Consider the following 24,474-nt stretch of genomic DNA (forward strand, 5'->3'; position numbering starts at 1 on the left):
TCCAGCAGGGACAGCGCGGGCTTTGTTTGCAGGTAAGTGACACATAATGTGCTAGTATGTAATGCATACTAGCACGTATTACTTTTACTTTGCAGGGAACTAAATAGAAAGTAAAACAGCTGAAAGAACTGAGCTTGAAGGTAACAATACTGATGCTCATGCAAATGCTTAGTATTGCCAGTATCGGTGCCACCCTTATTAGAACATTTGTTTTTACTGCTGTCTGTGCTCCCGATAGGGAGATCCATCCTCTCTATTTGTCCTGCTTACCATTATCATTCAAAGTGAAAGTAAAATAAACCCCACATTTTTGGTTTCCACAGAAAAGTTAAGCGCTACGTAAACTGTTGGCGCTATATAAATCCTGTATAATAATAATAATATTAATAATAATAATAATAAAAAAGTAATAGAGGAAACATTTTCCAAATGGGACTCTACATCTGGTGATCTGGGGGTCCCCAAGGAATTTCATTAATTTGCAGAGATTTTGTCACTTTCTGTTTTGTCTATGGGACAGGAAGCAAAGGTAAAACTGCCCAATGGGACACAGATGGCAAAAAATAGGCTGACAGGGGTTATAACCCTCCCTTACTCTATTCAAAATTATAAACAAGTTTTGCCTATAGTTCTACTTTAAGTCTGCTAGAGGCCATCCACAAATCCTAGTGGTAATAGTTGATTCTACCCTGCATTATGAGGGATGTAACAACAGATTAAAGGACCCTCTTATGTTGACGTTAATGAAAGATTTGTGCAAATGTATGAACATTAAAACTTGCATGCTTCAGTTTACCTCCTTCAGACAGATGGTTTGGTACAATAGTTTAACAAACAAAAAAAAATCACAATTATGCAAAAGAATGAAAATTGGAGAGACTGGGATTGTCTTTATTTGTTTTTTTTTTGTAATGAGAGAGGTTCCACAGTCCTCAATAGGGTTTTCACCCTTTGAACACTTGTATGGGATGCATCCCTACAAGGGTTGCTAGATTGTGCAAAATGAACCTGGGAGACTAAAACCACTCCCTACCATAGGCTCATAGAGCATATCTTGGCCATACAAGAAAGAATTGCCTCAGTAATTCAGTCCCATGATGGACTCAAAACAGCTTGGGCTGGACCCAAAGCAGTGTGGATTAACTGAGAGCATATCATGTCAGACTAATCTGATTGATTTGTTGACTATATCACTAATGTTTTAGATAAGGGTGGTGCTGTAGACAAAGCCTACCTTAATTTCAGCAAAGTATTTGATATAGTTCCACATAACAATCTAATAAAAAAGTTGTAACACACTAGGACTTAATCATTGGGTGGTTCTGTAAATATGCAGTTGGCTAAAGGATAGATACCAGAGTGTGGTTATAAATGGGGCTTACTCGGATCAGAAACCAGTCACTAGTGGTTCACTGCAAGGCTCTGTACTAGGTCCTGTTTTATTTAATCTATGTAAGTGATATAATTAAGAGTTTGTTGGGCAAGGTATGTGTTTTTGCTGATGATACCAAGGTGTGCAGTAGAGTTGATATCCCTGGAGGTGTCTGTAACATGGAACAGGATAGGGCATTGCTCGAAAATTGGTATAAGCAGTGTAAACCTCAGGTCAGTGTTTCTAAATGTAAAATAATGCACCTAGCAAAATAGAATCCCTTGACAGAGCACAATATTGGGGCTACAGTGTTGGTCAGCACGACAGAGGAAAATTATTTGGGGGTACTTACAATATTTTAGATGATTACAATATGAGAAAATTGTGAGGCCAGGCAATGGGAAAAGCAAATAAAATTCTGGGATTCATCATTATAGGGGTCACCAGGACTACCTGATTCCTCTATATACAGTAGAACTTTAAATCACTAGAGTGATCACCAGCAGAAGGAAAAGGGTCCTGATTTCTCTATATAGATCTTTAGTGAGACAATTAGAATACTGTATCCAGTTCTGGAGACCTCACTTAAAAAAAGATATTGACAAGATAGTACAAGTCCAGAGAAGGGTAACAAAAATGGTAAACAGCCTGGGGGATAACACCTACCAGGAGAGACTTTGGGTACTTAATAGACATGTGCATTCGTTTTCGTCCGAATGCATTTTCGTCCGAATTTCAGGTATTTTCGTTATCGTTTTAACAAACGATAACGAAAGTGCAAAATCCAAAAAATGAAAGATCCGACATAAACAAATGCTTTATTTTCATTTTCGTTGCTACAACAGTTCGATATAGATAGAAGATTCGACATGATGATGACAATAACAATCTGTGTCCATCAAACCTGTGGTCAAATGTGCCTAACCTTAACTCTATTAGTCCAAGATTATTCTACATAGAGAGAAAAGATTTGACATAGAGAGAAAAGATTTGACGTAGGGGAGAAAAGATTCGTCGTAGGGGAGAAAAGATTCGACGTAGGGGAGAAAAGATTTGACGTAGGGGAGAAAAGATAAATAAAAGTAATGATGATGATGAATGTTATTGGCTGATTGTAACCAAAGAGGAGGAGCAGTAAAATAGCTAGAACTAAGTACACATGTACTTTGGCTTATGGTGTCGAAAGTTCTAAGAAGATTCGACGGGCAGGTAAACTATACGGTGTTGTACAGTTTAGCTGCTCCGTCGAATCTTCTTTGAACATTCAACAGACACCATAAGCCTTCAATGACAGATTCGACCTTAATTTGGATTTTCGGACGAATGCAATTTTTAACGAAAAACAAAATAAATAAAAACAAATTTCGGGAATAACTAAATAAATTTATTTTTTGGACGAAAACGAAATTCCGAAACAAAATATTTCAGTGTGCACATGTCTAGTACTTAATCTGTAGAGAGAGATGACTGAAACCTTGAAAGACATCAGGGGAGTGAAAAAATAAAATAAAAAACATATGGGCAGACTTAATGGACCACTTTTTTCTGTCATCACCAGAGACCTTTAAATGCCACATTGCCAAGGCGCCTTACTAAAATGCCAGATTTTGCCCATTTTTCGGTGAAATGCCATATTTCGCCAATTTTTGGGGAAATGCCACATTTTGTGCCATATTTTGCCTTATTTGGGCCAAGAAAAAATAAAATATTCTAATATTCTTCAAGTGGGACAGTAATATTTGTCAGCAATGTCTTCATATAGAAATATGAAGATTTAATACCACCTTACACAGTGTATTTCTTGTGCTTGTCTGTGAGAGAGACACACAGACTTTCATTGGCAGACTTCTCTATTGTTTGTGTATTGGGAGGGAATGTGGATTGTGCCTGTCTCATTGTTAAATGTTAATGACCTCACATGTATATCTTTGTGTACTCTGTATGTAAAAATCCATTAGCAGGCGGGAGGACCGTAGGGAAATGCGTATATAAAGTATATCAGCTCCCTTTCCCACATCCTTCATACCAAGCTGAAGTGTATTACTGAAGTCATCAAGTTGCTAGTTCAAACGTAACCCTTTTCAGGAAGTGGATTAATGGGGACAGCAATTTCGCCGTGGAAGGTGTGAAGATATTCTGCAAGTTGTGCACCAAATCGGTAAGTTTTTATTCAGTTTTCTTTGAGAACTCTTCTTATTTAACTTTTTTTTTACTTTACTTTTACTGGAGAATTTTTACCGGTACTGAATACAAAACTTTTTCTTGTATTTAATTTACAGTATGAGCTTAAGAAGAAGTGGCAATTCGACATGCACAAGAAAAGCGAGCAGCACCTGGCAAGAGACAAAGCTCCAAGTACTGATCGAAAGCAGCAGCAGCTCCTTAGAGATGTGGTGTCATGGGAAATTCGGCCCAAGGTCCAGGAATTTTCCAGAGATGTCGCCATGGCTTTCCCTATCCACTTCAGCCCCGGAAGGATTTACCCCCTTCTTGACCAGAGCACTTTTTACAATTTGGCACTGCGTCGCTTTAACTGCTAATTGCGCGGTCATGCAATGCTGTACCCAAACGAAATTTGCATCCTTTTCTTCCCACAAATAGAGCTTTCTTTTGATGGTATCCGATCACCTCTGCGGTTTTTATTTTTTGCGCTATAAATGGAAAAAAAACGAAAATTTTGAAAAAAAATTATATTTTCTACTTTTTGTTTTAAAAAATTTTCCAATAAACTCAATTTTAGTCATACATTTAGGCCAAAATAATGGGGGGGGGATCGCCCTGGGACTTTAAGTGAGGTGAGAGAGATTAGGCACACATACATAACAGTGTAATAAAATCATTTTATTAATTACAAAATTATGTATAACCAAATGGGAATAGCAATGAGTGTGCGTTACCCAGCATAGTGGTGAAGCAAAAGCAAAAACAAAACATCAATCATTACACACAATACATAACCGTAAAACAACAATACAATACATGGTAAGTTGCTGCATCAGTTGGTAAACGTACAAAGTGGGAGATGGGTAAATTATGCATACATGAATAGAGCAATGTGTGAGTAATAATACCCACAACACAACAACAACCCAGCAGTAAAAGGCATATAAAGAGCATCGATAGTGCCCTACGCGTTTCGCGAGTCTCTGCTCACTCTTCAGGGGCAGATGCATCAGTATAATATCTGAAACAAAATATGATAGGGTAAATGGGTATATATGGATGAATGAGAAAGTAAGAGTGGGGGTAGTGTGGTAGTTGGTAGAAGAGGTCAAAGATAAAGGAGACCTCCTACTTACCACTCCACTGGGTTGGGTCACCGAACGTTGATGTCAAGGCGGTGATGAAGGGAAGCTGAGGGGGCCCAGCGAACGGAGACCACATTGAGGAGAATCTAGATGCATGCCACGGACTGCGTAGGGCATGCGATGAAAGATGTACGATATAGCCCAAAAGCGTATCTAAAAAATATATAGTGGGATGTATATAGAGATATGTAGGTCCCAAACATATACATATATATATATATATATATATATATATATATATATATATATATATATATACATATGTGGGGTAAACTGGTCTGAACAGTAACGTGAAAACCCAAAAACATTGGCAAGGGGTGTGGGTAGGGAGGCTGTGGGGTGAAGTAAAAAATAAATAAAAATATAAAATGAACTAAAAATAATACATGAAAAAAGATAATGGGAGTATGGGAGTAGGTAATAGAAAATGAATGGACAAACTCTATGTAGTGTGAGGAATTGATGTCACCCACATAATGAGTGTGGAAAGTAAAGTAATACCTGATGAGAATTGAAGTGTCCCCAACCTGAACGGTGCACTCCCAGACCTATAACTATAACGTCAGACCAGTGAAGATCAAATGCGAACCGCAGCCGTGCCATGCACCCAGATAAACCCACGGTGGATCCATACGCTCCGCCCCCAACGTCATGTACGCAGGCGACGGACTGGCGTCAAAGACATCAGCCATCAAGGGAGGCGTGTGCAAGCAGACACCGTCCCTGCCTCCGGGATGTTCCACACGGCCCACAACTGGAGTCAAAAGATGTCACAGTGTGGGCGTGGAAAACATGGCGCCGAAGTGCAGGTGGCCACGCCCGTCCCGAAGGGCAGACAAGGACAGCAGGAGGTTAGGAATACCTCCCTGGTGCACAACGCAGCCCCCGAGCTGGACAAAACAACAGCACCCCCAAGGCAAAAAACAAGGGGGAACCCAGCTCACCAAAGTGTGCCCCCAGGGGTAGCGGAAGCGAAACCTAACTGAGCAGAGTATAACATAACACTGGATATGCAAATGAGTAGTGGCCAGCAGTCAGAACAGACCAAAACAGTGGGCATATTTGGGTGTCTTCCACCCGGGTAATACGAAAAAAAGAGAAAAGGCTTAAGGTATGGAGTGACCACTCAACCACCTCCATCCCTAAATACACAGAAAAATGGGGGTGAGATCGCCCTGGGACTTTAAGTGAGGTGGGAGAGATTAGGCACACATACATAACAGTGTAATAAAATCATTTTATTAATTACAAAATGCTGTATAACCAAATGGGAATAGTAATGAGTGTGCGTTACCCGGCATAGTGGCCAAGTTATCAGCAAAAGGACAAACTCTATTTAGGCCAAAATGTATTCGGCCACATGTCTTTGGTAAAAAAAATGTCAATAAGCGTATATTTATTAGTTTGCGCAAAAGTTATAGCGTCTACAAACTAGAGTACATTTTCTGGAATTTACACAGCTTTTAGTTTATGACTGCCTATGTCATTTCTTGAGGTGCTAAAATGGCAGGGAAGTACAAAACCCCCCCAAATGACCCCATTTTGGAAAGTAGACACCCCAAGGAAATTGCTGAGAGGCATATTGAGCCCATTGAATATTAATTTTTTTTGTCCTAAGTGATTGAATAATGACAAAAAAAAATACAAAAAGTTGTCACTAAATGATATATTGCTCACACAGGCCATGGGCATATGTGGAATTGCACCCCACAATACATTCAACTGCTTCTCCTGAGTACGGGGATACCACATGTGTGGGACTTTTTGGGAGCCTAGCCGCGTACGGGGCCCCCGAAAACCAATCACCGCCTTCAGGATTTCTAAGGGTGTAAATTTTTGATTTCACTCTTCACTGCCTATCACAGTTTCAGAGGCCATGGAATGCCCAGGTGGCACAATCCCCCCCCAAAATTACCCCATTTTGGAAAGTAGACACCCCACGCTATAAGCTGAGAGGCATGTTGAGTATTTTGCAGCTCTCATTTGTTTTTGAAAATGAAGAAAGACAAGAAAACATTTTTTTTTTCTTTTTTCAATTTTCAAAACTTTGTGACAAAAAGTGAGGTCTGCAAAATACTCACTATACCTCTCAGCAAATAGCTTCATTTGGGGGGGGGGGTCTTCCACCTGGGCATTCCATGGCCTCTGAAACTGTGATAGGCAGTGAAGAGTGAAATCAAAAATTTACGCCCTTAGAAAGCCTGAAGGCGGTGCTTGGTTTTCGGGGTCCTGTACGAGGCTAGGCTCCCAAAAAGTCTCACACATGTGGTATCCCCGTACTCAGGAGAAGCAGCAGAATGTATTTTGGGGTGTATTTTCACATATATATTTTCACATATTCCCATGGCATGTTTGAGCAATTTATCATTTAGTGACAACTTTGTGCAAAAAAAAAAAAAAATTGTCTCTTTCCCGCAACTTGTGTCACAATATAAAATATTCCATGGACTCGACATGCCTCTCAGCAAATAGCTTGGGGTGTCTACTTTCCAAAATGGGGGGTTTTTGGGGTGGTTTTGAACTATCCTGGCATTTTATGCACAACATTTAGAAGCTTATGTCACACATCACCCACTCTTCTAACCACTTGAAGACAAAGCCCTTTCTGACACTTTTTGTTTACATGAAAAAATAATTTTTTTTGCAAGAGGGCAGTAATTTTTTGCAAGAAAATTACTTTGAACCCCCAAACATTATATATTTCTTTAAAGCAAATGCCCTACAGAATAAAATGGTGGGTGTTTCATTTTTTTTTCACATAGTATTTGCGCAGCGATTTTTCAAACGCATTTTTTAGGGAAAAAACACACTTTTTTAAATTTTAATGCACTAAAACACACTATATTGCCCAAATGTTTGATGAAATAAAAAAGATGATCTTAGGCCGAGTACATGGATACCAAACATGACATGCTTTACAATTGCGCACAAACGTGCAGTGGCAACAAATAAATAAAAAAAATAAATACGTTTTTAAAAGCCTTTAAAAGCCTTTACAGGTTACCACTTTAGATTTACAGAGGAGGTCTACTGCAAAAATTACTGCCCTCGATCTGACCTTCGCGGTGATACCTCACATGCATGGTGCAATTGCTGTTTACATTTGACGCCAGACCGACGCTTGCGTTCGCTTTAACGCGAGAGCAGGGGGGGACAGGGGTGTTTTGTTTTTTTTTCTTTATTATTTTTTTGCTTTTTTATCTTCTTTTTAAACTGTTCCTTTCATTTATTTCTTTTTTTAATCATTTTTATTGTTATCTCAGGGAATGTAAATATCCCCTATGATAGCAATAGGTAGTGACAGGTACTCTTTTTTGAAAAAATTGGGGTCTATTAGACCCTAGATCTCTCCTCTGCCCTCAAAGCATCTGACCACACCAAGATCGGTGTGATAAAATGCTTTCCCAATTTCCCAATGGCGCTGTTTACATCCGGCGAAATCTAAGTCATGAAATGCTCGTAGCTTCCGGTTTCTTAGGCCATAGAGATGTTTGGAGCCACTCTGGTCTCTGATCAGCTCTATGGTCAGCTGGCTGAATCACCGGCTGCATTCTCAGGTTCCCTGTTGAGACTGGAGAGCCAGAGAAAAATGCAGAAGATGGTGGGGGGGGGCATTCCCTCCCACTGCTTGTAAAAGAAGTCTAGAGGCTAATTAGCCACTAGTATTGCTTTTACATGAAAGCCGACTGCTGGCTGAAAAGAATGATACCAAGATGATACCTAAACCTGCAGGCATCATTCTGGTATAACCACTCAAAGTCGTGAATGGCGTACCTGAAGACAAAAAAATGGTTAACAATAAAACACAGTAAACGGTATAAAAAATTGCATACCTGTAAAGCAAACATGATAAAACATAATAACAATAACAATAAAACATTGCAGAATAGAATACAGTAAAAAAAGAGCAGAACAATAGAGAGAGAATAGAGAGAGAGAGAACAATAAAACGACAACTATTTTTTTATTTTATATTTTTTTGTGTTTTTTTTTACACTTTTTTTGTAACTGTAATTTTTATAACTGTAACCGGTTCCAGGTTCGGGTCTCTCAAAATGCGATGGCATCTTGGGAGACCCTGTGAAAGTGTGCCTAGTCTGTGCAATGCTGTACCCTATGCTAATACTTAACTAGTGTATGGTAGCGTTCAAAACATTCACCAATGCAAAGACCAGGATTGTCAGGACAGGAGGGACAATAATAGCGGGCGTCACGCCTATATCTGCGCTTGCTGCAGACACAACATCTTTTTTGGGGGGTTTGTTGGGTAGGGGTATTCGGGAGGATATAAAGAAAATGCCTCTCATGCAGCCAACTGCATTTGGTTGGGGATGTGAATGGGGGAAGTACGGACGCTGCAGAAGCGGTGGGTTCCCAATTAGGATTGGCGAAAACAGCAGGAAGGGCACTATGGGCAAGACAGGCCTGTTTGTCTTCTTCTTGGTGGCAGCGGGACACTACTTGTGCTTGCCACCTCACCAGCTTGAACTGCACTTATGGGACTCGCCACGTCACCAAGTGTTACTGCAGTGCTGGTTTGACTACGACCGGGGTGTACTAGGCCCCTGGTGCTTGCCAGTTCACCAAAACGCTACCAAAAAAACTGTTAGCGATTGCAGGGATCAGGCCTGATCTGCGAACGCTGCAGTTATGCGTTTAGTGTTTTGTAAGTGACAGTGATTGATCGATACTGAACTTGGGTGGGCTGGGCTGGGCCGGGCAGAGGGGCAAAACGCAGGTGCTAGCAGGTATCTGGGCTGATCCCGCTAACACTGCATTTTTGGGAACCCTAAACTGCTGGGGACGCTAGTATAGATCTGATTGGATCAGATATTGATCCGTACAGATACTATACCACTAAGGGAGGCGTATGCTGCGTGCGTGGGTGTTAGCGGTACTGGCGCTAATCTGACGCTGCCTGGGGCGACGCATATCACCGCTGGGTGATCAGGGGGCTAAACCTTTATTCGGTAATAAACGGCGGGTGCCCTGACACTATAAAAAATAAACAAACTAACCAGCGTCACCCGTAATGGTTATACGGTGATCAGTGGTGAAAGGGTTAACTAGGGGGCAATCAAGGGGTTAAAACCTTTATTAGGTAGTATATGGGGGACCCTGTCGCTATAAAACGCTGACGGCGAACCTAAATATTTACCTTCCTAACTAGCGTCACCAGTGACACTAAGTCAGCGATCAGAAAAATGATCGCTTAGCGACACTGGTGACGGGGGGTGATCAAGGGGTTAAAACTTTATTAGGGGGGTTAGGGGGGTACCCTAGACCTAAAGGGGGCTAACAGTAACTGTCCTACCACACTAACTGTCACAAACTGACACAATGCAGTAATCAGAAAAAAAAAAAAACTGCTTGGTGTCAGTGTGACAGAGGGGGGGATTAGGGGTTGATTGGGGGGGGGATCGGGGCGTGTTTTGTGTGCCTGGCATGTTCTACTGTATGTGTGTGTTGTGCACTCACATTGCAGTTGTCATGAGAGGGTCTACCCGTTGGTGGCGCTATCGGTCTCTTGGATCGCAGTACCAGTGTCCATCAGCAGGTGTCTTCCAACACCTAGGACCTGCAGTAAAAGGTCTTTCCTGCTGGTGGCACTGTTGCATCCTCGGGCCGTAGTACCGGCGTCAACCAGCGGGTGCACTCTGGCAGTGTGGAGCAAACAGCTCACACTGCGCTCAGCTGTGACATGAGGTCAATTACCACAGCCTTACAAATACCCGGCAAGCCCTCATAGGCTTGCCTTGGTATCTCTCTCCCTGCACTCTTACCTTGCTGCCCGTTACTTTGACCTTGAGCCTGCATCTGCCTTGTCCTGACCTGACCTGACCTGATCTGATCCCATCCCTATCCTGAGCCTATCCCCTCTGTTCCCGGTTACCTTGTATCCCTGCCCTGTATCCCATCCATCCACCCTCTTCCTGTCCTGCTGGTTTGATCTCCCCTGTGTATGACCTTGGCCTGGCTTTGTTTACGATTACGGTATCTCCATTTCCTTGTATATATTGTTGTTTGTAGTGGGTTTGTTGTGTTGGTTTTGCACTGTTTGTATTTCTTTACTTGTCACTTATTTATTAAACACCATTATTTCACTTATATGTGTTTTGGGTTTCCTCTGTGCAGTCCACACAGTCTGGTCAATTAGATTCTCTGACAGTATACCAAGGCCATCCCTGACCAGACGTGGCTGCACTGAGAAACCGTCCTGTTACGGTGGGCGCGCAAAATGGACTTTGATGGAATTGTCTATTATTCTCTGCTGGCGGCAGAGGATAATGAATATTGTTGTCAGACTCTTAAAGATTGGACCCGGGACCAACTGCTGGAAACAATACAAACAGCCCATTTACTTGTAGATCAAGGTCATGTGTTATTTGAGGATGTTCAGCCTTTGATCCAATTATGTACTAAGTCAGCCTTGTCATGCATTCCCGAAGGTAGTGACGATTTCTCCCCTCCTTTCAGTTGTGACCAGGTTGAATCCCTGGTATGGTTGTTAGAGGACGATCCGGCTTCCTTTGATGAACATTATTCCGCTTGTTCCCAGCAGGTGTTATCCGATTGCATTTATTCAGTACAATCTTTGGTTAGTCAGGCTGTATGTGAATCAGCGTTTGTTCAACCTTTGCTGCAAGCATGGTCAGATCTCCTGTCTTTAGCTAAGCCACAATATTCCAGTCCTGCCATTAATCATCTGCTTTCCAAAAGATCTATCTCCCCGTCACCTATGGCAACCTCAGCTACAACCCAGTTTAATCAGCTCCCTACCAAATACTACCACCCAGTCTCCAAGTGTCGCACCCATCCCGTCTTCAATTCACCTGTCTCTTCTCCTCCACCTGTAACAGTCCCACAAAACCCCTCTCTAGCTACAGTTCCTTGGTCTTCCTTCTGCCCAGCTACTTTCTTTTCTTACAGCCCTGCACCTACATACAAAACTGCACGGGCTAAACCAAAAAAGAAGCAAAAATTCTTCCCGACCCACACCATCTTGCCAGTAACCCAACCTGTTCCAGCTTTGCAGTCTGACGTTCCAGCTCGCCAGTCTGATGTTCCAGCCTTCCAGTCTGATGTTCCAGCTTTGCAGTCTAATGTTCCAGCTTTGCGGTCTGATGTTCCAGCTTTGCAGTCTGAAGTTCCAGCTTTGCAGTCTGAAGTTCCAGCTTTGCAGTCTGAAGTTCAAGCTTTGCAGTCTGAAGTTCAAGCTTTGCAGTCTGATGTTCCAGCTTTGCAGTCTGATGTTCCAGCTTTGCAGTCTGAAGCTCCAGCTTTGCAGTCTGAAGTTCCAGCTTTGCAGTCTGAAGTTCCAGCTTTGCAGTCTGAAGTTCCAGCTTTGCAGTCTGCTGTTCCAGCCTTCCAGTCTGCTGTTCCAGCCTTCCAGTCTGCTGTTCCAGCCTTCCAGTCTGATGTTCCAGCTTTGCAGTCTGATGTTCCAGCTTTACAGTCTGATGTGCCTGCCTCCCAGTCTGTCGTCCCGATGCCTGCCTTCCAGCTCGATGTCCCTGCCTTCCAGCCGGATGTCTTGCAGCTTGCCTTCCAGCCTGATGTCTTGATGCCTACCTGCCAGTCTGATGTGCCAGCTTCCCAGTCTGATGTGCCAGCTTCCCAGTCTGATGTGCCAGCTTTCCAGATTGATGTGCCAGCTTCCCAGATTGATGTGCCAGCTTCCCGGATTGATGTGCCAGCTTCCCGGATTGATGTGCCAGCTTCCCGGATTGATGTGCCAGCTTCCCGGATTGATGTGCCAGCTTCCCAGATTGATGTGCCAGCTTCCCAGATTGATGTGCCAGCTTCCCAGTTTGCTGTACCAGCTTCCCAGCCTGATGTCTTGCAGCTTGCCTTCCAGCCTGATGTCTCGAAGATTGCTTCCCAGTCTGATGTGCCAGCTTCCCAGTCTGATGTGCCAGCTTCCCAGTCTGATGTGCCAGCTTCCCAGTCGGATGTTCCAGCTTTCCAGTCTGATGTTCCAGCCCTCCAGCCTGATGTCCTGTCGTCTGCTGCCCAGCTCAAGTGGTTCCTGTCGTCTGCTGCCCAGCTCAAGTGGTTCCTGTCGTCTGCTGCCCAGCTCAAGTGGTTCCTGTCGTCTGCTGCCCAGCTCAAGTGGTTCCTGTCGTCTGCTGCCCAGCTCAAGTGGTTCCTGTCGTTTGCTGTCCAGCTCAAGTGGTTCCTGTCGTTTGCTGTCCAGCTCAAGTGTTTCCTGTCGTCTGCTGCCCAGCTCAAGTGTTTCCTGTCGTCTGCTGCCCAGCTCAAGTGTTTCCTGTCGTCTGCTGCCCAGCTCAAGTGGTTCCTGTCGTCTGCTGCCCAGCTCAAGTGGTTCCTGTCGTTTCCTGCCCAGCTCAAGTGGCTCCTGTCGTTTGCTGCCCAGCTCAAGTGGCTCCTGCCGTCTGCTGCCCAGCTCAAGTGGCTCCTGCCGTCTGCTGCCCAGCTCAAGTGGCTCCTGCCGTCTGCTGCCCAGCTCAAGTGGTTCCTGTCGTCTGCTGCCCAGCTCAAGTGGTTCCTGTCATCTGCTGCCCAGCTTAATGACTCTGACATGCCAGCAGTACCCACTGTCCAGGTTGATGTACCCGATGCCCGGCCTGATGTGCCCTCATCTGTTCAGTTGGAGGCCATGAACTTTGAACAGATGCACCTTGTTGGAGCGTCCGGAGGCCGCTCCTTTAGGGGGGTACTATCATGAGAGGGTCTACCTGTTGGTGGCGCTATCGGTCTCTTGGATCGCAGTACCAGTGTCCATCAGCAGGTGTCTTCCAACACCTAGGACCTGCAGTAAAAGGTCTTTCCTGCTGGTGGCACTGTTGCATCCTCGGGCCGTAGTACCGGCGTCAACCAGCGGGTGCACTCTGGCAGTGTGGAGCAAACAGCTCACACTGCGCTCAGCTGTGACATGAGGTCAATTACCACAGCCTTACAAATACCCGGCAAGCCCTCATAGGCTTGCCTTTGTATCTCTCTCCCTGCACTCTTACCTTGCTGCCCGTTACTTTGACCTTGAGCCTGCATCTGCCTTGTCCTGACCTGACCTGATCTGATCCCATCCCTATCCTGAGCCTATCCCCTCTGTTCCCGGTTACCTTGTATCCCTGCCCTGTATCCCATCCATCCACCCTCTTCCTGTCCTGCTGGTTTGATCTCCCCTGTGTATGACCTTGGCCTGGCTTTGTTTACGATTACGGTATCTCCATTTCCTTGTATATATTGTTGTTTGTAGTGGGTTTGTTGTGTTGGTTTTGCACTGTTTGTATTTCTTTACTTGTCACTTATTTATTAAACACCATTATTTCACTTATATGTGTTTTGGGTTTCCTCTGTGCAGTCCACACAGTCTGGTCAATTAGATTCTCTGACAGCAGTCTTCTCTCCTCGGCGCCGGAACGGAAAATACCGAGCCGAGGAGAGATGACATCATTTCCTCTGCTGCTGTTTAGCATACAGCAGCATAGGAATGATTCTATTGGCCGGTGGCGATCGTGAGGGGGCCACGAATGGATGGTCTCCCCCTCACCTCCGATTGCCGCTGGACAATAGCGGACCACCTCGGGCACTGGGGGGGTCCGATCAGACCCCCCCGCCTGCAGGAGGCAGATCACGTGTATGTGCGTGATTCTGCCTGCCCGTGCCGCCTTGCTGACGTACATCGGCGTGAGGCGGTCCTTAAGTGGTTAATAAAGGAATTTTTTGTTCAATTATACTCGCCTGAGTGTGTTTTCATTCAAAAAGGAGAGTTTGTTTATGAGGATTCAGGTACATTTCAAAAATATGTGAAATTAACAAGGGACACCAACACCAAACAATCTCCTACAGATTAAATAATACAAGATATCAATGGTGTTGTGGTAACTTGACACACAAAACACACACAAAAATATTCTGGAGTAAAACACAACAAAAACAACACAGCCTTGAAAAAAAAACAAACCCCCAAAAAATACAAAACCAGCCTGGAAGAAAACCAAAAAAAATTAAAAACAACCAAAAACAAATTGTCAGATGTGACAATTCTAAATATATTGAGGGAATCACAATAAATAGTAACGAAAGAAGTTTGTGAGAAGTCTGTGTGAATATGAGCAGCAAAACTACTTCATTCTTCTCACATTATAAAGAAGAAGAGAGTGCGCTGTATTAAACCATTTTTTACATTGCACCGTGACGAAAGTGCTGTATCCATTCCAAACGCTAATTTTACCAGACCGAGCTGTTTCGTCTCAGAATTTTTTCTGAGCATGCGTGGCACTTTGTGCGTTGGAACTGGCGACACACGGTCGGAATTGACGCGATCGGATTTTGTTGTCGGAAAATTTTATAGCCTGCTCTCAAACTTTGCGTGTCGGAAAATCCGATAGAAAATGTCCGATGGCGCCCACACACGGTCGGAATTTCCGACAACACGCTCCGATCGGACATTTTCCATCGGAAAATCCGACCGTGTGTACGGGGCATAAGAGTTAATATGGGAAAAAGATGTCTCCACTGATGCTTTATCACCAATCCTAGTGTCCTAATAACCCAAAATTTTCAAAATCCAATTGTCATTGGGACAGAAAGTGAGGTGAAATCTTCTGAACAGGGGCACAGACAACAAAACAAATGTTACAGGGGTGATAACCCTTCCCTATGTTATCCAAAAAGCTTAAAAATAGATTTTTTGGCTGGAGCTACACTTTAAAAAATGTACCTGTTCCAAATTACATACAGATTCAACTTAAGAACAAACCTACAGTCCCTGTCTTGTTTGTAACCCGGGGACCGCCTGTATACTGCTGTTCAGAGTATATAGGGCCTGGGGGCCCCACGCCTTTTTTTTTTATAATTTGGGTGCAGGGTTCTCCTTAATAACCATAACAGAGCCAAAGGGCCTGGCAATGGGCTGGGGGGGGATTCCCATGCCGTTTTTCTCAATGATTTGCATCTATATTGCCGGGACCTGACATTACAGCCGCAAGCAGTTTTAAATGACTTTTATTCCTTTAGAAATGTCATTTTGCTGTCAGACTGTTCTAAACATGGGAAACATGTGCCCCTTTACAGGCATACTATAGACACCCCCCAGGCACGATATTTAAAGGAACACTTTTTATGACAATAACTTGCATATAAGCCTTTAAAATTAGCACTTTTGATTTTTCACGTTCGAGTCCCATAGACTTTAATGGTGTTCGCACAAATTTTTTGCCTGTTCGCATGTTCTGCCGCAAACTGAACTGGGGGGTGTTTGGCTCATCCCTACTGAGGAGACATGGCAATTGCCAGGAGACCTTAACCCCTCATATGCTGATTGACCATGTGTAGTAATAATTGGCAACAAGATCTGGGAAAAAGCTGGAGTGTGTTTTTGTTTGGAGTTATCATTACTCTGTACATTGGTGGACACAGCTTGCAAAATCAGATTTATATACTCTTGTTTCTTATTAAGTGGATTTTTATGTGAACTTTATTAGGATGTGATATGAATATTTATATATATTGTTTTTTTTATATGTGGACACCTATATTTTATGTTTCGTTTTTTTTTTCTCTTTGACTTGTTTCATGTTTGGCACATTTTCTTATACAATCTTTACAAACACACACTTAATACATGACTAAGAATTAACAGAGCATGATGGGCTATCTAAAGAAAGAGCAAAGCAGAAGTTGTATCTCCTCAGACATTCTGTAGATAATTGAAACATCAGACCCAGCTGTATGGCGGGAGGGCGAAAAATCATTTTGCAGAGTCTATCGGCTGTGTCTGTAAAGTTCATCTTGGGCTACTGAGCTGAGTAAAAAATGGGGTTTTTACAAAAAAAACTGAATATGTGACACTGAACTACTAATGACAGGATGTAATGAAAAAAGTAAAAAAGAAAATTACATACTGTCACCAGTCAGTATCCCTGATCACTGCCAAACACTTCATATGACTACCTTGTAATGCACTGGTAACAGTGTGAAAAAAAGAACACATTTTATTTAATTTCCAAAATAGTAGCAAAAAATTACAACCTCAAAAAACTTACCATCTCTCTTATTAAATACAGTACCTTGGACTGTCTACTTTCCAAAAAAGGGTAATTTGGGGGATATTTGGACTGTCCTGGCATTTTAGGGCCTTAAAAATTGAAATAGGCCGTCAGTATATCAGGATTGATTAATTTTCAAATATATATATATATATATATATATATATATATATATATATATACATCTTAGTTTTAGACTCTATAACTTTCACACTAAAATGTTTACACTGCTTTGGGTAATTCATTTATTTTATCAATACGTTTTTATTGAGAAATGTATCAAATACAGAAAATAGAACGAGGAAGATAAGGAAGAGGTGGTTGCCACTTAACAGTAGTACACAAGAAAAACAACAATATGGGTAATATGATAGACATTTGCCAGAAATGTAATAGGATACTTTCTAACTGACCTGAACAGGAACGTGACTGCTTTGGGTAATTTTTAATGGAGAAATGTAACAGAGTACATCTTGGCCTACATTTATGAAGAAAGATTATTTGTGTGCAACATTTTATAACAGAAAGTAAGAAAAATGTGTTTTTTTAATGATGATATTTTTTAAATTTATATGATTAAGTAAAAATCCAGCAGTGAATAAATACCACAAAAAGAAAGCTCTATTTAAAAAAAAAATGATTTAAATTTCAGTTAAGTGCCGTGTTGCTTGACCAAACAATTTCCATTTAAGGAAGTAGAGTGTTGAGTAGCAAAAAATGTCCCTGGTCATGAAGGGGGTGAAACCTTTCAGAGGTCAAGTGGTTAACATGAAATTGTTGAGACCTTTAGATTGGATTTAGAATATTCATAGTTCTATAGGCAATATTTGGTTGTTTTTGTTTATGGCAATAAATGAAAACATGCAGCTGTACTAAAATCCATGTGGAGTCCTGTCTATTAGACCCCAGATGTCTCCTCTGGCCTCCTCGGTTTGATCCGATATCAGTTTGATCCAATGATTTTACAAGCGGGTAATGGCTGGTTTATATGAGTCCGAAACCAGAAATGACAAAATCCTCATTGCTTCCAGTCTCTGACATCACACAGTGGGTGGAAAAGCATCTGTTCCTTTCCCAGTGTCTCAGGAACCAGATGCCACTGGTCCCATCCTTATCGCCCCCCCCGATCACATGGGAGAGCCCAGTGAAGATGGCAGTGGCAGGAGGGGGGGGCTTCCACCACCTTCTGCCACCTGTAAAAGTAGTTCATACACATAGCGCCCAACTGTCTCTGATTTGGAGGGGCTGTCCCTGATTTGGAGGGGCTGTCCCTGATCTGGAGGGACTGTCCCTGATTTGGAGGGACTGTCCCTGATTTGGAGGGACTGTCCCTCATTCCTCCTCATTTTGGTCTGATCTATATAGTTGTATATAAAATGCACCTTTTCTCTTTCAAAAAGTGTTTCCCAGTGCTAAACCTTTCATCCAATTTCTAAATTGCTGCATCTGTAATTGTGAAAAGCCAATATAAAGGAATAATAGTGGTTAAAAAAAAAGTACTTGTGGATTTAAATAATTATTTTTGTATAAGTTTCCTTTAAGGGGACGTGGCTGGGGGTGTGTCCTATGCCTACATACTTTTGCTAATAGGTGTCCCTCATTCCTATCTCAAAAAGTTGGGCGGCATGCATACAGAAAATGATTATATGGGAAGTGCTGACAGGGAGGGCCTCTTATGTGGTCTTTAGAGAGAGTCTCATATTAAAATCAATAAGACGGCAGAGCACAGGACAGGTCATCAGGAGTGGAGTACCTCTGAAACAGATATAGGAAAATTAAAGCACCTCTAAGTGCAGCGACCAGAGAAGGTTAATTAAGATACAGATAAAACAATACTCACAAGTATATGTATTGGGAAGTGGGATAAAACCGCTAGGTATGGGTGTGGGGTGCCCAAGTACAGCAGCAAGTAATGTCCCTATTAGCGGGCCAGCAGCTTCGGATCCACATACTGGCAAGATGGATGCCTGGCAATTTCCATGATCAGCATGGGACGCAAGCGACAGGAAACCAGAGGTTTGACAAAGGAGACAACTGGGCATGCTCCGATATGTGTTACCACCCCTTTTGGTGTGACATCCCTTCCTGACTTCCATACTATAAATGTCTAAAAATTAGACATAAATTAAGGGACCTCACAGACGCAACTTTTCTCTGAGACACACACAGCATAAGTCAATAGTCTAAAAATAAAACTGCGCTAAAATTGTGAAAAGTTAGACAAGAAAAAAAGCAAAACATGCTCCAAACAAAGAGTCCAGACAGTGATGAAGGAATCAGACCCACGGTGCACTACTAATCTCCAGAATGGTTTCCAAAGAAAAGCCTCCACCTTATAAATTGGTCGCTTACCAGCTCATTATGACCTCCTATTACGGAAGGTATATCCCGCTTGTGGCTGGCTATTATACCCAGCCATGGCCTCTGTTCTTCCAGGGTGATCAAGTTGACAAGCACTTGCCACTCAAAGGAGAATCCAATCATAGAAGGACCCCAAAAGAGATTGACTTGTTATAAATGCAATCTTTTTTTATATACTAAACACAATGTTGAAGATTTTACACTATGGAAGCCTCATCTCTTTTGGGGTCCTTCTATGATCGGGTTCTTCCTTGAGTGGTGAGTGATTATCAACTTGATTCCCATGGAAGAACAGAGGCATTGGCTGGGTATAATAGCCACAAGCGGGATAGACCTTTCCGTAATTGGAGGTAATAAAGAACTGGTAAGCGGCCAATTTATAAGGTGGAGGCTTTTCTTTGGAAATCACACACTATTCTGGAGATTAGTAGTGCACTGTGGGACTGATTCCTTCATCACTATTTGGGCTCATTGTTTACAGTGTGTTTCGCTGTTTTTCATCCATCTAACTTTTTTTCACAACTTTACTGCAACTTTATTTTTGGACTAGACACTTGTCTTCCATGTTGGTCCTGGATGTTGCCGGGCAGCCATCTTGCCAGTGCAATGTCAAAAAAGTTGCAGCGCTAATTACAAACTCATGAATATATAAATGTGAATATGCATAAAAGATTGAAAAGAGGTACCAAAAAGAAAAAAGAAAAAAGTGACAAAAAGAAAAACTAAAGCAAAGCCCCATCAAAGAAAAAGTCCATAGATTCTTAAGAAATAATGTCCATCCAAATGAGCAAGAATAAGTTTGTAAAAAAGATAATCGTGACAGAATCTTCAAAGCGAATGAAGTGCATCCAAATCACCACCCAAAGTGTATGAATAGCCTGCTTACCAGAAAGAGATGACTGCCGCAACAGTCTCGCCCAGCCCAGGGAAGGTCTCCCTCAACCCTTATGGAAAATCTGGAACTCCCGCTGTTTACTAGGGGTACTCAGAGACATAAAGCATATAAGGCTTCCATAGTGTAGTATGGTGATGAATAAAATGTATTAAAAGATAAGATTGCACTTACAGAAAAGTCATCTATCAGCGAACAAACAATGTGGGTTCAATATGCCAGAGTTGCGGTATCGCCATTAGTCTCACTCCACTTCCTATATCGCGTGCCCATCCACCGTATCGAAAGAACAAACGTGATGATGTCACCGTCAAGGCACCACCCTACTCCAGTGTGTGGATCTGCTGCTGGCTGACTATCAAGATTAGGGAGATGGCCTGCTATTTCTATGCATAGGGAACCCACACCTAGAAGTTCTAACCTGCTGATATGCATCTTCCCAATTCATACACTTGTGTGTGTTTTTTTATCTGTACCTTCGTAAACCTTCTCTGGCTGCTGCACTTAGATGGGGCTTTTCTTTTTCCTATAGTTGTAAAAGTATAACTTCACATCAGAATATATAGACATTTTACAGAAAGACCTGAACAAAATAATAGAGTGGGCAAATACATGGCAAATGAGGTTTGCAAATGGAAAAATGTAAAGTAATGTACTTGTGGGCAAAAAACATAACTGCAAACTACTCACTAGGGGGAGAACCACTGGGGGAATCAAGGATGGAGAAAGATCTGGGGGTCCAAGTAGATGACAGATTGAGCAATAGCATGCAATGTCAAGCTGCAGCTACCAAAGCCGGGAGAATATTAGCATGCATAAAAAAGAGATATACCCCGAGTAAAAAAAAGTATAATTCTGCCACTTTATAAAACTCTGTTTAGACCACATATAGAGTATTCTGTCCAGTCCTGGTCACCAGTCCTCAGAAGGGATGTGCTGGAACTGGAGAGAGTCCAAAGAAGGGCAACTAAACTAATAAAAGGATTGGAGGACCTTGATTACGAGGAACGACTACAAACACTAAATTTATTCTCGCTGGAGAAAAGACGCTTGAGAGGAGAGATATGATAGTAATTTACAAATATCTCAATGGTGATCCCAGCATAGGGAAAAAAACTATTCAGTCTCAGGGAGTGTAAGAGGATTCAGGGCCACACAATGAGATTGGAGGAGAACCGGTTTAAACTGTGCAGGGGGGGTTTTACTGTCCGGGCAATACGGATGTGGAACTCTCTTCCACAATTGGTGGTGGCTGAGGGGAGTATGGATATTTTTAAGATACTCTTGGATGGGCTTCTTACATAACACAACATACAGGGATATGGGAAATCATTATAGACACTGACACATGTGCACCTACACAAGTTGAACTGGATGGACTATTGTCTTCATTCAACCTTACCTACTATGTAACTATGTAAAAGTAATCCAGCGGCTCTTTAGCTGCTCGGATTACTTTCACTTTTTTTAGCACTGCTGGCTCTAAAAAATAACTTGGTCATCACCCTTCCTATCTTAGTACATACAGTTACATCCTATGGACAAGGAGTGGTTAAATACAAACAGCTGTAAGTCAAATGCTTACAAACATATGATAAATATATTACAGCACTAAAAACTTGTATCCAGTTTCCCCTGGGTGATCAAATAAATATATAAAATGCTCAGTATGAGTTATCCACATCTATCTATCAATTTAAAAAAAACTCTTATTCCATAAACGTGTGCAAGCTTCCAAAGATTAACCATGCAGAACATCACTCAGGGAAATTATTGAATACTTAAAGTTAATATATATTTGTGAGAAACACTATATATAAATGTAAAAAAATGCAGATTATCTTCAACACTCACTAAAGCATTAGATCATCTGTGTTCATAGTGCTAATAGTAAATCATTACATTAATACATTTAAAAAATAAATAAATAAATACAACCTCTCTGTTTTAATGTAAATAATACCATTAAGATGAAATTCTTCCAATATTAAATGTGAAATAAAATCTAAAAGAATCCAAACATGGGCAGTCTGCATAGAGCAGATACAAAAAAACACAGTCACTTCCAGCGCTAATAGGTCTTCCAATGTGTGGAATAACAGATGTTAGATAAAATGGTGGTGTGAAAGGTTTATATGGTATCCAAAACTGGGTGGATGCTGTCTTCCTCAGATGGGGTAATCCAAAAGGAACTACAAGAAAAACAGAAATGGAAGGCGCGCACACCTAGTGCATTACCAAAGATAATTTAATAATAAGAAATTGTTATATAAAAGTGGGTACTCACAAAATGCAACTGACATAAGGCCATAAAAACAATGCATGGACATGCACAGAACACGGGGTTACGGCTAACATGTTTCGGGGGTGCACCCACTTCCTCAGAGCTAGGCTAGGAAGGGGGTGCACCCTGAAACGCGTTAGCTGTACCCCATGTTCTGTGCATGTCCATGCATTGTTTTTATGGCCTTTTGTCAGTTGCATTTAGTGAGTACCCACTTTTATATAAAAATTTCTTATTATTGAATTATCTTTGGTAATGCACTAGGTGTGCGCGTCTTCCATTTCTGTTTTTCTTGTAGTCTGCATAGTGCATTAAATTGTTTCCACATTTGTAAAGATGTAGACCAGTGCAGAGCTTTCAGTTGTTTCATTAGTTCCACAGTTACAAGGTTACAAATACAGTAAGTACAGCAATGACTCACAGCTTGAAATGGGTTCATCCATAGATGGGTAAAATGTGTGTCCCCTCCCCTCAAACCCATATCAGACCTTTAACTAGGCATGAAGAGTGGGTGGCCTGGAAAGAGGAAGGGCAAGATGAATATGACCCCCACTCCTAAACTATACCCTGCTACAGGACTAGCAGAAAAAAAAACAACAAAAATTATATGGGGTTCCCCTTAAAGCAATACCTGGCCCTTATCCTGCATGGTGTGGGGTCCCCTAAAAATCCACACCAGACTCTTATCCTTGATCTACCCTTAGTTTGGTGTAGATTTTAAGAGGGACCCAGACAGAAAAAAAAACACAAATTAACCACTTCAGTTCCCGGAAGGTTTACCCCCCTTCCTGACCAGACCATTTTTTGCGATGCACTGTATTACTTTAACTGACAATTGCGCGGTCGTGCGATGCTGTACACTAATAAAATTGATGTCCTTTTTTCCCCACAAATAGAGCTTTCTTTTGCGCTATAAACAAAAAAAGACCGATCATTTTGAAAAAAAAATAATATTGTTTTTACTTTCTGCTATAAAAGACATCCAATTAAAAAAAAAATTAAAAAGGGGGGCTGAGCCGGCGGCCAGAGCGAATGGTGGCCTGAGTGAGAAGCTCTGCTGCAGCGGCTAACATATTGCGGCCCACAGCCAGCACACAGAGGCACAAATAGCCCACACTGAGAGCAGAGCCCGAGGGGCACAAAGTAAACACTATGCACAAATGCAAGGAGAGAGAGGGACAAGGAACCTAACAGATTTATTCCCTCCAGCCGCGGACTGAGTAATCCAAGATAGCACCGGCCCCGGCAGCAGCTCATCTCTACCCACAGAGAGCACGAGCGGTAATCCATCGCCATCCTCGGGTTAGTCTCAGCCAAATGACCATCCACACCAACCCTCCCCCTTTAGCAGCCCAGTCAAACAAAAGAGGAGGAAATGAAGACGAACAAGGAAAACTCTGGACAGCCGCACTCCAGAAAACGAATATTTTCTTTTATTGAAAAATTGGGATCACACTGTACAAGCCACAGCAAAGCTATACAGACAGGAGCTGACGCGTTTCACACTACGAAGAGTGCTTACTCAGAGCTGACGATCACTGGAATGAGTATCAAATATATACCCTTCTAGTTGTATGTCGTATGGCTGGATAATGTGTTCAATTAGCTGTTCAATTAGCTAATACAGCTGATGCCCCAGTCTAAAAAATTAGGACTAATGACGTGAGAACTCAGCAGGTGTCTCTGAACGATCCAGCCTAGACTCAAAACAAGATCGTATAGTGTGTAAGCAAATGGGTAAATAAAGGTGCAAGGGAAGAACAAATATGTGTGTATTTAAACGTGTAATACGTGAGAGATAGGAAAAATAATAAAATGTGAAGTAATGAAATAGGGGTGAAGTAAAAAAGAAGTATGTATAAATGTATACAGATATGTGAAGATGTTAGAAATAAATGAAATAAGCCATAAACTGAGTCATGAACGTGTCTTATTGTCTTGTCTATGTGTGAAAATGTTAACTTATCTATAAACATGAGAAGGTGAAGAAACACAGACTGATTAGTGGTTCTATAATGTAAATAAAGAACTGTGGGAAGGATATAACTAGATAAAGACATACACTCAAAATTAAAAAGAAAGCGATGAGGATCCGTCTCACATGTGTGTACATATAAATATAAATATAAGTGTAAATATCAGTACCGAAAGTACGTGAAAGTGAACGGAATGGTAATAGAGTGATGACATTTTCTGTTGGTGTTGGAATGTTAAGAGATGACATAAACGACATATTCTGACTA

The sequence above is a fragment of the Aquarana catesbeiana genome, linkage group LG06, assembly GCF_042186555.1.
Source record: "Aquarana catesbeiana isolate 2022-GZ linkage group LG06, ASM4218655v1, whole genome shotgun sequence".
Lineage (NCBI taxonomy): Eukaryota > Metazoa > Chordata > Amphibia > Anura > Ranidae > Aquarana > Aquarana catesbeiana.